The following is a 13,670-nucleotide window of genomic DNA, read 5'->3' as shown; positions in this document are numbered from 1 at the left end:
GTACATTATTTTTTAAAGATTTATTTATTTATTTCTGAGAGAGAGAGAGCAGGAGGAGGGGCAGAGGGAGAGAATCTCAAGCAGACTCCGTGCTGAGCAGGGAGCCCCACACAGGGCTGGGTCTCACCACCCATGAAATCATGACTTGAGCCGAAATCACTAGTCAGACACTCAACTGACCCAGCCAGCTGCTCCAAGTTAGCACATTTTAAAGTCAAATCCACATTTGAAATTTTTAAAAAGCAATTTTAAAATACTCTATAATTCAGATGTTTTACTTTTTAAAAATACTCATATGCTACTGAATTTCACAAATATAACAAAATAGCAATAAAATAAAAATAGAAAAGCCCAAATCAGGAAAAGTAGAAGTATAAAACCAAGGAAAATAGCAACATGAAATTCAAACCATTGTCTCAGATATTTTATGGAACAAAAGAGGTAAAACTAAATAAAAACAAACCAATAAGGAGAACACAATTGTAATAGCTGAAGCTCAAATTTGTCTCACAGCTTACTGGAATTCAGGTTAAAAGAGAAACATTACCAATTATAATTCTCATTAGCAGAAAGGCAGAGCCTAGCCTCATGGAAATCAAAGCTTTCCCTAGCAGGATATTCTAAATGATATCACAACAACAACAATAATAAATACTTATCATTTATTAGTCCATATACAGGACCACTAGGTAGAAAGTATCTTCAACAGTATCTTTAATACAAATGGGATAATGCCATATGAATCTTACACTGGACTTTGATAAAAAGTTTATGGCTCATCCTTAAACAAGAAATTAGCACATGTGATTCTATAAAGACTAAGAAAATAACTATTTATGCAGCTCTGATAATCTGGCTTGACCCAAGGAAATAATTTGGAGTTCTAAGAGCAGGAATGGTAATGAGGTTTCATATTTGTCATCTCTAACTAGAGCAGTGGTCAGTCTACGTATCTCTCATATGGTCTTCTGAGATGTTATTTATCTCATCGTGATCTGTGGTAGAGAACCAGTAATTCCATATTTTTTTCTTCAGTGAAGACCTATAATGTTGTGGTTCTATAATTGAACATAGAATATCTTAATGATCTTAGCATGGACAAAATTTCTTAAATGGGATAATAAAACACTAATCATGAATGAAAAGATCAGTTTAAACAAACATCATTAAATTAAGAACTTTTTATCAAAAGACACCAAATATTTGAAAACAAAACAGAATAGCAAAAGATATTTGCAATATATATGTTTGACAAAGTATTCCTATCCAGAATATATAAAATCTTCTACAAATAAGAAAATTACAGAAGATTGAGAAATGGGCCAAAGACCTGAGAGGTAGCACTCAAAAGATTTTATCCAAATGGCTAATAAGAAAATGAAGGGGTAGTCAAAATGATTACTTATCAGATAAATGCCAATTAAAGCTACAATGCTATACAATTACACAACCATGAAAATGGCTAAAATCAAAAGGATTCGCAATATCAAGTATTGGCAAGAATGCTAAACAATGGGAACTCTCAAATACTGCTAATGGTTAGATGAATATATTCAACTTATAAAAATCTTTCAAGCTGGGGCGCCTGGGTGGCTCAGTTGGTTAAGCGACTGCCTTCAGCTCAGGTCATGATCCTGGAGTTCCAGGATCGAGTCCCGCATCGGGCTCCCTGCTCAGCAGGGAGTCTGCTTCTCCCTCTGACCCTCCCCCCTCTCCTGTGCTCACTCTCTCTCAAATAAATAAATAAAATCTTTAAAAAAAAAAAAAAATCTTTCAAGCTGTGCACTTAATATTTGTGCAATCTAGTATATATATATTGTAAGTTATACTAATTACAAAGGCTTATAACAATTACTTATCAATTCGAGTGATTGTGGTTTTATATAAACATTTCCCATCCCAATGTACCATATATATTTCCATTTATTCCAAAGTTGTTTCATGATTAAGATTTTTTTCATTTCCCACAAAAGCCCTATATATTAATTATGACATTAATTTAAGGTAGGATACTTGCCTGGATGGAAGACTATTCACCTCACCACAAGATGTGTTGTGGGGATCTTTCATGCAACTTTATCAAATTGGCCTTCTCTTCACTTTTTCAATTGAATGCAAACAGCACTATAAATAACATGTAAATTCCTCGCTTGAGATAATAAACCAAATTTTAAGATGGCCTAAAAACTGATAAAGTCCTTAATTCAGAAAACTTCAATACAACTCTGATGTAATTATATGAATTTCAAAATAGATTTAAAGCAATTAGGTTGCTCATAAACATGATAAACAGCATTATAAATTATCAGAAATGATTATGAGGGAGCTAATTAATTTTATACAGAGTAGAATCTCAAAAATATAAAGAAAATCACCTGAGTAAACTCCATCTTGTTAACACAGAAATACTTAAATGACAGAGAGTGTTATTTGTGTCCAGCTCTAATAAACACCAAGAAGGGAAGGAAGAAAAGAGAACTGAGGAAGTTGAAGCTGACCTTATTGTTCTGGGGATGGAATTGTGAAAGGAGAGAATATGTACACCTTAAATAAGTGATGTAGGGACAACTGGGTGGCTCAGTCGGTTGAGCACGCAACTCTTGGTTTCAGCTCAGGTCATGATCTCATGGGTCATGGGATGGAGCCCTTGGACTGGCTCCACGCTCAGTGGGGAGTCTGCTTGCAGATTCTCTCCCTCTGCCCCTCCCCTCACTCTGGTGTGCACACACACTCTCTCTCACAAATAAATCTTTAAAAAATTGTGTATACACACGCACATTTAAACAAGAACTTAAATTCCCCAAATGTATTAAATTAATATAAAAATTACTAGAATACTCTAGACAGACAAATATGGAAATCATCCATAGAATAATTTATTTTTTTATTATGTTATGTTAGTCACCATACAGTACATCATTAGTTTTTGATGTAGTGTTCCATGACTCATTGTTTGAGTATAACACCCAGTGCTCCAGGCAATATGTGCCCTCCTTAATAGAATAATTTTTAAATTAAGGAATCTGCCTCTAATTTTATGAAACAAGATCAATGGAAAAAATGCCCTATATTTCTTTTTTCTTTTTTTTAATTTTTTTTATTATTTTATGTTAATCACCATACATTACATCGTTAGTTTTTGATGTAGTGTTCCATGATTCACTGTGTGCGTATAACACCCAGTGCTCCATTCAATACGTGCCCTCTTTAATACCCATCACCAGGCTAACCGTTTCAAAACAAACAGCTTCATACCAAAATTTAGAAGAATCTATATATTCTATGAAGCATTATAACTGAGACTGATTCAAGAAATAGGTCACTGGGAGCTCCTCAAGTTCAGGGACCATGGGTCATTCATCCCCAGTACACACAGTAGCATAGGAAGGCACACATTAGATAGCTGAATAGTGTTTCCTGAAGGAGTAGAGGTGAGATCATAAGAAAGCAACTGAAAAAGACAGACAGGAAATGGGAAACTGTCTTCACTGGGTAAGTTTAACTACTTTCATTTTTAAGCTGGAGTACTTTCACAACTTAGGCTGCCTCTCTAAGCCTGCTTTTAAGAACTGGAAATCAAGCCAAAACATCAAGTGCTGGCAAACTTATCACTCACTAGGTTCAGAGTAAATTTTTAAACATTTGTGAAATATTGACCTTTCCTTCAAATAACAGCATAGAGCAGAATATATACTCTTCCTCATGAACAAATAGGTGCTTATTAAAAGATTATGTAGAGTTTGACCAGGTTTTTTATTTTAAAAAATGTGTAACATCAGAGTTGGAGGCTTAAAGTCCCCTTTAACATTTAGGGCATCGAGCCCCCTTTCTTTGTATTTTATAAGATGTTCAAGTAAGAACCTTAACTGTGTGGAATAAAATCAGAGAAAACATCCAGCAGAAGTTAGTTCTCATGAAAATGCCTCAAATACCATTAAGTGATTTACTGCACTAATCCCATAAACTGATTTGGGATTAGCTTTTTGGAAGGTGAGCAGGGCAGATTCATATCCTAGTTGAAAGCTTCAAGCTAAGATTCAGTTTGGACATACTCTTCTTTCATTCCTTTGCAGTGCAAGAGCAGCTTGAACTTGGCTCAGTGAGAATCTAGCAGAGTTGCCTTGACGCCATGTGTCTTCCACTTGCTCTTGTCCTTAAGCAGATGCCACCCTCTAGGAGATCCAGAGAGCTCTGGAGATGAAGTTAGGCCATGACAGTGGCCTAAATATTGGAAATATAATCTGCCAGGATAATTAAAGTATGTGCTTCTTTTAAGGATAATTTTTTCTTCTTTGATATACACCATTATTCTAGGAACTCCCAAATTTGAAAAATATGAATCTTCCAAACTTTTCAGAGTACTATAAAATGCTGAACATAGAAAGTTTATGTGTGGAAAAGGCAGAGACTGACGAGAGAGTCTGCAGTATCATGGTATGCAGGTGCATGTTTTTGTACATAGTTGTTCAAAAGCACCAACTTGTACCTTTTGCCCTTAAATTTTCATTTTCTTGAGTCTGAAAGGTTCTTGGTTTTTAAGAACCCTCTATGGAAATGCAAAAATAGCACTCCAATATCAAACTTAACACACCTGTCAACAAATTTCTAAGTGCCATATCAGATTGTCATAGAATTGGGACATAGAAGAAGCACGGTATGTTAGGTCCAAAACAAGGGAACCTAGAGGCTGGGATAACTCATTGTCTACACAAATTGGAAAATAAGGTCTAATATTTCTCTCCTTTACATGAACCTAAGGTCATGTTAATGCCAATCCCAGTGAAAACCTGGTCTCAAGTACACTGATCCAGAGACAAGGAAATAACTTCCAAAATTCGACACCTCTACTCTCATTCTGACTGTCTAACCCTAATGACTGCTCCATAAGAATACTTAGAAACAGCCTTATCTTACTACTTAACAGTACATATTTGTCTATAAGAGATTCATTTTTTATGCTGTTTGGGAAAGAAACTCTAGCATAAAAACAATATTCTCAAAAATAAGCATCAAAAATAGCAGGACACTTCTCAATATAAAATACAATGAAATAAATTCAGGACTGGGGTAATATTATCCACTCACAGTTCAGAGCTTAGGTGAATGTGTGGGTCATTCCATTTACACTGTAGCTTCACAATTAATATTTGAGGAAAGAAGATCCTTTGCATGAATTTTGGGGTAACCACATTCAGATATAAGAAATCATTTCTCCATTTTATTTCAAAATGACCATTCCTATCACACGTAATGTGCACTTCTAAATGTATGTTATCTGATAGGCTGGCAATGTCTTCTCTTATGTAATGTTGCAGTAAGAGTATCGACATGGAAAACTATTTTGGAGGTTGTATACAATCCTGTAGGGGAAACTATCAAATCATATTTCCATGCTCTCCCATTATTTTTTATAATGCATTCAACCTTTTATTTTAGCTGTTAGTCCTTCATTTCTCATTTTTCAACTTCTACTAAGAAGGCCAGTGCATACTAACCACTTGAAGAAACATTTTTAACCTATTCTTTGCCCTCTACCTTCAATATTTGGATATTCTGACTTAAAGTAGGAAAGAAAACAAATCAGTATATACTCACTTAAGCTATTATCTCAGGAACCTTGGGAATCAAATAAAACACCAACTCTACACTTTAGAATTCATGCTTCATGCATCTGTGTCATGCAAAATAATTTTAACAGAGAATTTTATGGTAAACAAAGAGGAACTAGAAGTACAGATGGGTAAGGGGTCAAGGATAGAAACATGGAGAAGAAACCTATGACTTTTACCTGAAAAGCACATTTAAAAAAAAAAAAAAAAAAAAAAAAAGCTAGGCAGCCACAGGACAGGTTTGTGTGGGATTTTTTTATGACAGTGATTAATGAGTATACCAGATATTCAAGTATATCTCTACATCTTAAATTAAAGTAAACTTCATTTTGGAGCCCCTTCTCCTACTAAAACTAGTGACTTTTTGATATTTACAGTGTTTAATATTTGCTTGGGTTAAATATATTTAACCCAAGTTAAATTATTTTCTATAATTATATTTTAATACACAGTAATTGATTCTCATATTGCTTACTATAAAGTATTTTTAGATTTTAAACAATCAAAAATAAAAATAAGTGTTCACATAAGTTTAGTAGGAATATTGTATTGTATGTAAATTCTGTGAATATGATAAATCTATCCACAGTTGGTATGGAGACTATTCACTTACTATAATATTTGATTACCTAAAACAGGGGTCAGGAAACTATGGCTCATGGGCCAAATCCAGCCTCTGGTCTGTTCTGTGTGGCTTATGGGCAAAATATAGTTTTTAAATTCTTATAAGGAAGGAAGAAAAAGTGGAAGAGGAGAAAGATGAGTAGAAAGAGGTAGAGAAGGAAGAGGAGAAAAAAGGGGGGGCAGAGACTCTGTGTGGTCCACAAAGCCTAAACATTTACCGAATTTAATGTCCCTTACAGAAAATGTTTTGTGACCCAAACATGGATTATCACCTTCACCCAACAATCCAGGAGACAAACAACAACTAACAACTATGAACATAATATATCCATTTAATGTTATGTCTACATAATATACAGGTAATCTTTGTTCTTGAGACTTGCCCACACTGTTGTCTCCACTCTTGCTCTCTCGTGTAAATTTGGCCATCTGTGAATCTGTCAGTGATCACTTCTGGAACTCCCTACTAAGTCACCACTATTCACCCAGTTGGGTCTGATGGCGGTTGCAGAGTGTGGCAACGGCAGGACGTGCTTGGCCTCATTCACTCTGCCCAATGGCCTCATGGGAATCTCTGGTATCAATGACTCAGGATAAGACTCAAAACTATTTGCTACCAAGAGCATCTGCAATCAGCCCTAGCCCTTCCAAACCCTTTGTTAGTGGTATATTAGGTCTCTGAACCTGTCATTGGAGTACTTTCATTCTTTATAACACTATTAAAACCAGATAAATTCACTTTCAGCTGCAAGTTGGTGAGGTGGTAGTGTCATCCAATAGCTGGACAGGTTAATCCCAGAGATCTAATTGCTATGAGTGGTGAGAGAACGTTCCAGTGTTTGTTGTTTTACTGAAAAGTGGCCCTTTGAATTCTAGGGATCCTAAGACATTACTAATGCGTCTTAAATTGTGAGCTTATCTTCCTTTTTCTTTTGCTGAAGCACATCTTAAAGTAATTATATCTTTCACTCTAGTGTCCAGGATTAAAATCCACTTCATTTCACCATTGACTATGCATTACCCCTGACAGTTAACAGAGTCAGTCCAGATTCAAGAGAACATACAGATATTTGGGACTCAAAGTCCACTCATATTATCAGTGTTGATTTGCCTTTAAGCCTGTTTCAGAGGCATGAAAACAAATTTTTCCTAAAGCCTAGGATACTGGGATACTGGCTGCAAGTGAAAATTCAAACATACTAACCTGGAGAAATTTGCAGATCTGCAGTTGCTAGTGATTACTGGGACTTACAGGCTCTACTAGTAATTCATTTGTTGTATCAAAAATACCATGTTTTAAGACGTTTTAGATCTCTATCCATACTTAGCATAGCGAAGATGTCTTCTCCAAAACTTTTTAAGTTGATCTTCATTCATCCAAGAATTGAGCATAATGTTAAGAGTCATGAAGATACTTGGTTAGAAATATATATTTATCTCTGATCCTTTAAACATAATATTTTACACATCTACTAGTTTACCAAATTTTCTCACATTGAATTTTCCAACAAATTGTTACGTATCTTCTATATACAAGGTACTTTTATAGATATGCAAGGGTTCCAAATGTGAATAAGACACTGCACTGTTGTTAGATTTAATAGGCAAGATTATATGTGTACACAATATATGCAATAGAAACAATAAAACTAGTAGCTTAAAGATAATAGAAAGTGCTGTAATGGGTCTGAATATAAGTCTGAATAGGTGAAGAATAGGAAATCCTTCACAGAAATGTGTTATCCATCCTAAGGCCTGAAAAGCTGGTCATATATAATAACAGAATTGAGCAGAAACAAATCTTAGAACAAGAGAATAGCAAGGAAAAGGAGTAAAGTTGAATTAGCAAAGAGCATCTTTGGGAAGGTATACTTGACTACAACATAGGAAGAGTTAAATAAGAAAAAGAGAGATGAAATGTAACATGAAAACCTGGATGGTTTCCTAAGCAGTTTAGAAATTAGTCAGTGGCCAACAGGAAATCACTAAGGTTTTCTTAAAAGGTAAAGATATTATTTATTCAAAATATTTACTGGGTTCTTCCTCTACATCAGGGCAGACACAGCCTATGAACTTGAGGATTTTGTGGTCTGATGGAGGAAAGGAAAAAAACAAATACAATGGAAGGTGAGATGATTTGTTATAAAGATTGGCAGAAATTTTCTTTAGTAAAATTAATTTGAAAACAACTAGAATTATATAGAGAGAGATAAAAGGCCAAGAGACTACAGCAATGAGAAGCGGTGAGTAGCAGTAACTCCAGATTTGAAGTTTAGCATACCACTTACTAGCTATGTAACCTTGAATAACTTGCTTGACCTTTCTTGAGTTGAGTTGCCACAACTATAAGAGGAGTTAATATTGCCTATCTTCTAGGGACTTGTGAACATTAAATAAGATCATGTATGAAGAGCACTTAGCATCAAGTAGGTAATCAATAGTGGTAGCAATTATTACAGCATTCCAGGTAAAAGGTAATTAAAGCTGCAGTAGGGAGTTGGCAATGGGAACGTAAAGAAAAAAGTAGAAGGAAGGTGTACTGCAAAAGCATGATCTATAGCAGTGGATTATAAACTATGTTGTGCCTGTTTTAAATAGCACATGTTTCCCTGTCTCATTCAAAGTGATTCTGATTCAGTCGGGGGAAGACAGAGACAATCCAAGTGATTCTTGGCTTATAGTCAGATTTTGAGAAACACTATTCTACAGGACTTGGTCATTGGCTGGATGTAGGGAAAAAAGAAAGAATTCTAAGATGCTCAAAGTAGGTGTTATTAATCCAAGGATGGTGAATCCTCAACATGCTAATGGGTAGAATTCAAAGCGTTTAGAAACCACCCTTGAATATAGGTGTGTATGAGTATTTGCTGAGAAGAAAATCCATAGCCTTCATCAGATATTCAAAAAGACTTCTATTCTAAAACAGCTTCATGATTTAGAGATTGTAGGTACAACAGGAATAAATGATCAGCAATAGAAATGGAAAATTCAAAAAAAATCATACAATCTGGGGTACATGCTGCTAGCAACTGCTTATGTGACCAGTAATTAGGTATAGAGTTTGTTCTAGAAGGTAAATTTAGGAGGCATCTGTGGAAGGAGGAAGAGGAACACCATAGGAATGGGCGGAAATCTTCAAAGGGAAAAATGGGAAGAGAAAATAGAAGGTGGCCAGACCTAAGAGTTTGGACAGTGGCTTCATAGAGTAGGTAAAGAGTGAGCGAACCCTGGAGGAGCCCTGGGCTCAGTCAGGAAAGCCAGGGAACTGAAAGTTTCCAAAAGGAGGAAAAGATCAACAGGGTTCAATAGCACAGAGATCAGGCATGGAGAGCCACGAGAAACGTCTTAGTTGCTGATTCGGTCATCAGCAACATCAGAAGGAAGGTTTCCTGGGAAGAGATGGGGGTGAGATTGCAAAGGGTTAATGAAGGACCGAGTGAGTATTAATTAAAATACTTGTTCTAAGTTCATAAATTACATTTTCTCTGAAGAAAGCAGGACTTCAACTGAAGCCCTCTTTGAATTTTCACCCCCCTGAAATTCTATTTAAATTGCGTAGTCCGGCAGCAAAAGAACAACAATTTGGGGTAAGGTAAGACCACTCAGGTGCAGCCTTAGGCTTAATACTTAAGAGTTTCCATTTCCAAATGAGACCTATCCCCAGTAGCCGTAGAGACTGATTCAAAAGCCAATTACTTCCACGTGCCTCTATCCCCTACTTGGTCTGATTTGTGGTGAAGGCTAAGCACAGAGGGAAAATGTCAAATAAAATGTTCACTGTCTCCATAAAATACCCTCACACTACAAGAGGATAATCCTGCTCCTTTGAACTAGCTAAAAACTGACCTTCCCTCACTCAAACTGCCTGTAAGAGTCCCAGGACAGGTTGTTCTGACATTCTTTTAACATCATCTCATCATCACAGCCAAAACTAATCACAAGAATATTACCCGTTGACAGGTGCATTTATTCTGTCAATTAAATCAGATGGTTAAATCGAAATGTGCCCCAAATCTCTCTTGTTTGCATTATCCATATTGGCGTTTCTTGGCTGTGGTTCATTGCTGGCTGGAAGTCGTCCAGCCCCCACAGAGTCACTTTGCAATATTGTGCCAGCAAGTTTCCGTGCTCTGCAGCAGCCACTCCAGCGAGGCCAGAACAGCACTACAGGACTGACCTGGAATGTTATATTGCTTCACTAAGATTTATTAAAAAATGGAAGGAGGAAGACTTAGATCAATGTTTTTGGAATGGAAGAGGATATATCACCTGATGGCTAAGCACAGGTGACACGTGGGCAATGAAGCGAAGATGCTAAAGACAGGCAGTGAAGAAGGTTCAAGGAAGGATAAAACCAGCCGTATGCTGGAGAGCTTTCTGCCCCTTTTCTAAAACTCCCCTTCACCACAAAGGGTCCAAAGAAAAGCAGAGCCTTAAACACGGACTCCTTCTGTTTTGGAGACCATTGCCCCGAGAAGATATGCAAATATACTCAGGACCGGCAACAGAGCCTAAATTCGGCAACAGAGCCCATTCCCATGTTCCTCAAACAGAGAGTGAGTTTACACATTTCTGGCCACAACAACTAATCACAACGAGGCGCGTTAAGGACAGGTCTAGGATTCTAGTCCCTGATGTACAGTTCAAGTGCCAGAATACTTTGGCTCCCATTTCAAAATCCCTTGCTTTTTTTCAGCCAGTGTCTCTACCTAAGCATAGCTATAAAGATGCCTCCTTTTTTGGAAGATGGATTTGAAAAGCAAATAGTTCTGCTTTGGAGAGTATGAATAGAAAACACAAAAATGAAATGGAGAGGTAATGAGTGAAAAAAAATCTAGAGCGTGAACAAAAGTTGACATGTTAGATTAGAATGGTAGAGCTACTAGAGAATGTCATGTCCTCTAAAGGTATGTTTGGACATAACTGCAAATTTCCTTCTGTGTATTATCTACCTAAATGGTCCTAGCGGCCTCGTGGAAACATTTCAGACTGTCAAATAAGCATACATGTAGACTACTGTTTTTTAAAGCTCAATATTGCATCATCTCACCTAAATATCAGAAAGTTCTCAATATCTCTGAACTGTATTTAGCTTTTATGTCAGTTTACATTATCTACCCAAAGAGCTTAAAACAGAGTCAGTGATTTTTTTTTTTTTTTTTTGGTCAAGCGTTTCACCTTTAAAGCATGGCATGAGATCTTAGCTACTCAACTGTCATTGACTCTAGTGGTTTAGTCCCCATATACCACTTAAAGAGTTTAGATCTATGATTTATCTTTGAGGATAGTTACAGTCAATCAGGTAAATATCCATTCTGGCCAGTTTGTAAGGGAAGCTGTTTTAGCCTATTTTGTAAGTGTTTATTTGAGCACTTCTTAAAAAAAATGCATATTCTATACCCAAGAGAATTATTTGATCTCCAACTTAGCTAATTAGCATTTAGGACATGGATAGCACATAATAAAAACATATATTAAGATTGTCAGGGAGAAAAATAGCTATCAAATGTGCACAGTAACCAGTTTGGAGGATTTATCAACTAGGAATTCTGGAATATCACAGCCAGTTCAGCAAGACTGAGTTGTTCCCTGCTGAGAAAGAGGAATGGGAGGATTCCAATAGGATCAGATACACAGTGCGGCTTAGTCTACATGTTAAGTAATTATTTCTCAAGGACCCAGTCAATAATTAAGTAGGATCTATTTCCTAAAGCCTAGTATTTAATTTTTTATGTGAAAGTGATGGTAAAATTTCTCTCAGATGTTCCACAGTCAAGCTAATATAATAGATATGACTGAAGAGTCAAGCCTAAAGTCAGATGTGAGTGCCATATCAAAAAAGTACAATTAATATAGGCTTCCTGTGTTTCCAGGTATTGTTTGAAATGCTTTGCATATATTATTTAATTTTTTCCACAAGTCTATAAGGTGTGATTTATCATACCCATTTCACAGTTAAGGAAACTGAGACTCAAAGAGTCCCAGTAACTTGACCATAGCTTGCAAGTAAACTAGCCAGGGTTCAAGTTCAAGTCCTTCTGACCCCAAAGCCTGAACACTGAACTTTTCTTTATATTCTACTGTTGTCCTTGACCATGCTTGGTGTATCTAGCTAGGAAGGAGATTATTGATTTCACTATAAATTGCTCAAAATTTTATATCTTGTTAAGATGCAGAAAGATACAGTCCCCTTGCATGAGGAAACAACTCCTTTGAATTCAAGAATTCAAACTCTAACTCATCAGAGAGAGGGGAAGAATAAGAGGAGGGAGAGGGAGAGATGGAAGAAAAGACACCAATGTTATAATAAACTGACACTCTTACACTTGGCCACAGTTCTGATTTTGATCACTTTGTAGAAGACTGAGACCTACCTAATTCCTTTCTTTTTGCCATTAAAACTTTGATAATTTTCAAGATGTATCACACATTCAAATGGGAAAAAAATAGTGGCTGGGCATGATTTCAAACTGATTAACAATTCATATTCTAATAAATAGTTTAATTTTCCACAAGGTTATTGGTTACTAATTTGGGGTATTTTATTAACACATATGTCCTACTTTATCCTACCACACTTTACTCTTTCCATATGTACATTGTAATAGATCTAATAACAGTATGTAAATAGCATATCCGTTAGTTGATGAAAATAAGAAATACCATGGTTCTCAATCTTTTGAAAGTCAACCAAAGCTACCTATTGAGGGCATCTTCTTGTCCTACGTTCCCAATCCTGGGTACCCTGCTATGAATATGTTCTACTGACATGGATTCCAGCACTTCTGGATCTAGCTCTAATACAATTCTCAAGAGCATTTCACTTCTGCCCTTTCCAGGGCTCACTCTTGGTGGAAACATTTTCAGTTCCTTAAGGCTGGCCCCATTACTTTGCAGCAGTCCTTAGTTTTAAAAGAGAAAATTTCAATTCCTTTCTCCCTGTTATTATATATATATAATTATTTTTATATTATATATATATTATATATATATATCTCCTTCTCCAGTGTGAGAAGCCACTAACCTATTTTTTTTAAGTACTCACAAATAAAATTTGCCTTATATTCACTCTAATGGTGATGCTAGAAACCTATCAGTATGGTCTCATTGTCAACCAACACCATTAAATGTTCCTGCAATCCTATACATCAAAATCTTCTCTATGGTTTCAAATGTATTTCAATCCCTACCTCTTCTATTAGTCTCCCTTATGGAGAGCTTCCATAATGCCTTCTTTAGGTTAATGATCTCCAGAACCTCTCCTTTTTCTAACCAGTCATGGCCCTCTCTGTATCTATCATATTTTGACATACACTGGGCGCAATTCAAGGTCTGGAACTGTTTTTTAATTGTTTGCATGTCTCCCCAAAATACAAATCTCTCCATGATGATCATAAACTGAGAGAACAGACTTTGTTTTATATTTCTTTCTTTTGC

The sequence above is a fragment of the Phoca vitulina genome, unplaced genomic scaffold (genome assembly GCF_004348235.1).
Source record: "Phoca vitulina isolate PV1807 unplaced genomic scaffold, GSC_HSeal_1.0 scaffold12, whole genome shotgun sequence".
NCBI lineage: Eukaryota > Metazoa > Chordata > Mammalia > Carnivora > Phocidae > Phoca > Phoca vitulina.
Note: the sequence above shows the minus strand (reverse complement) of the source record.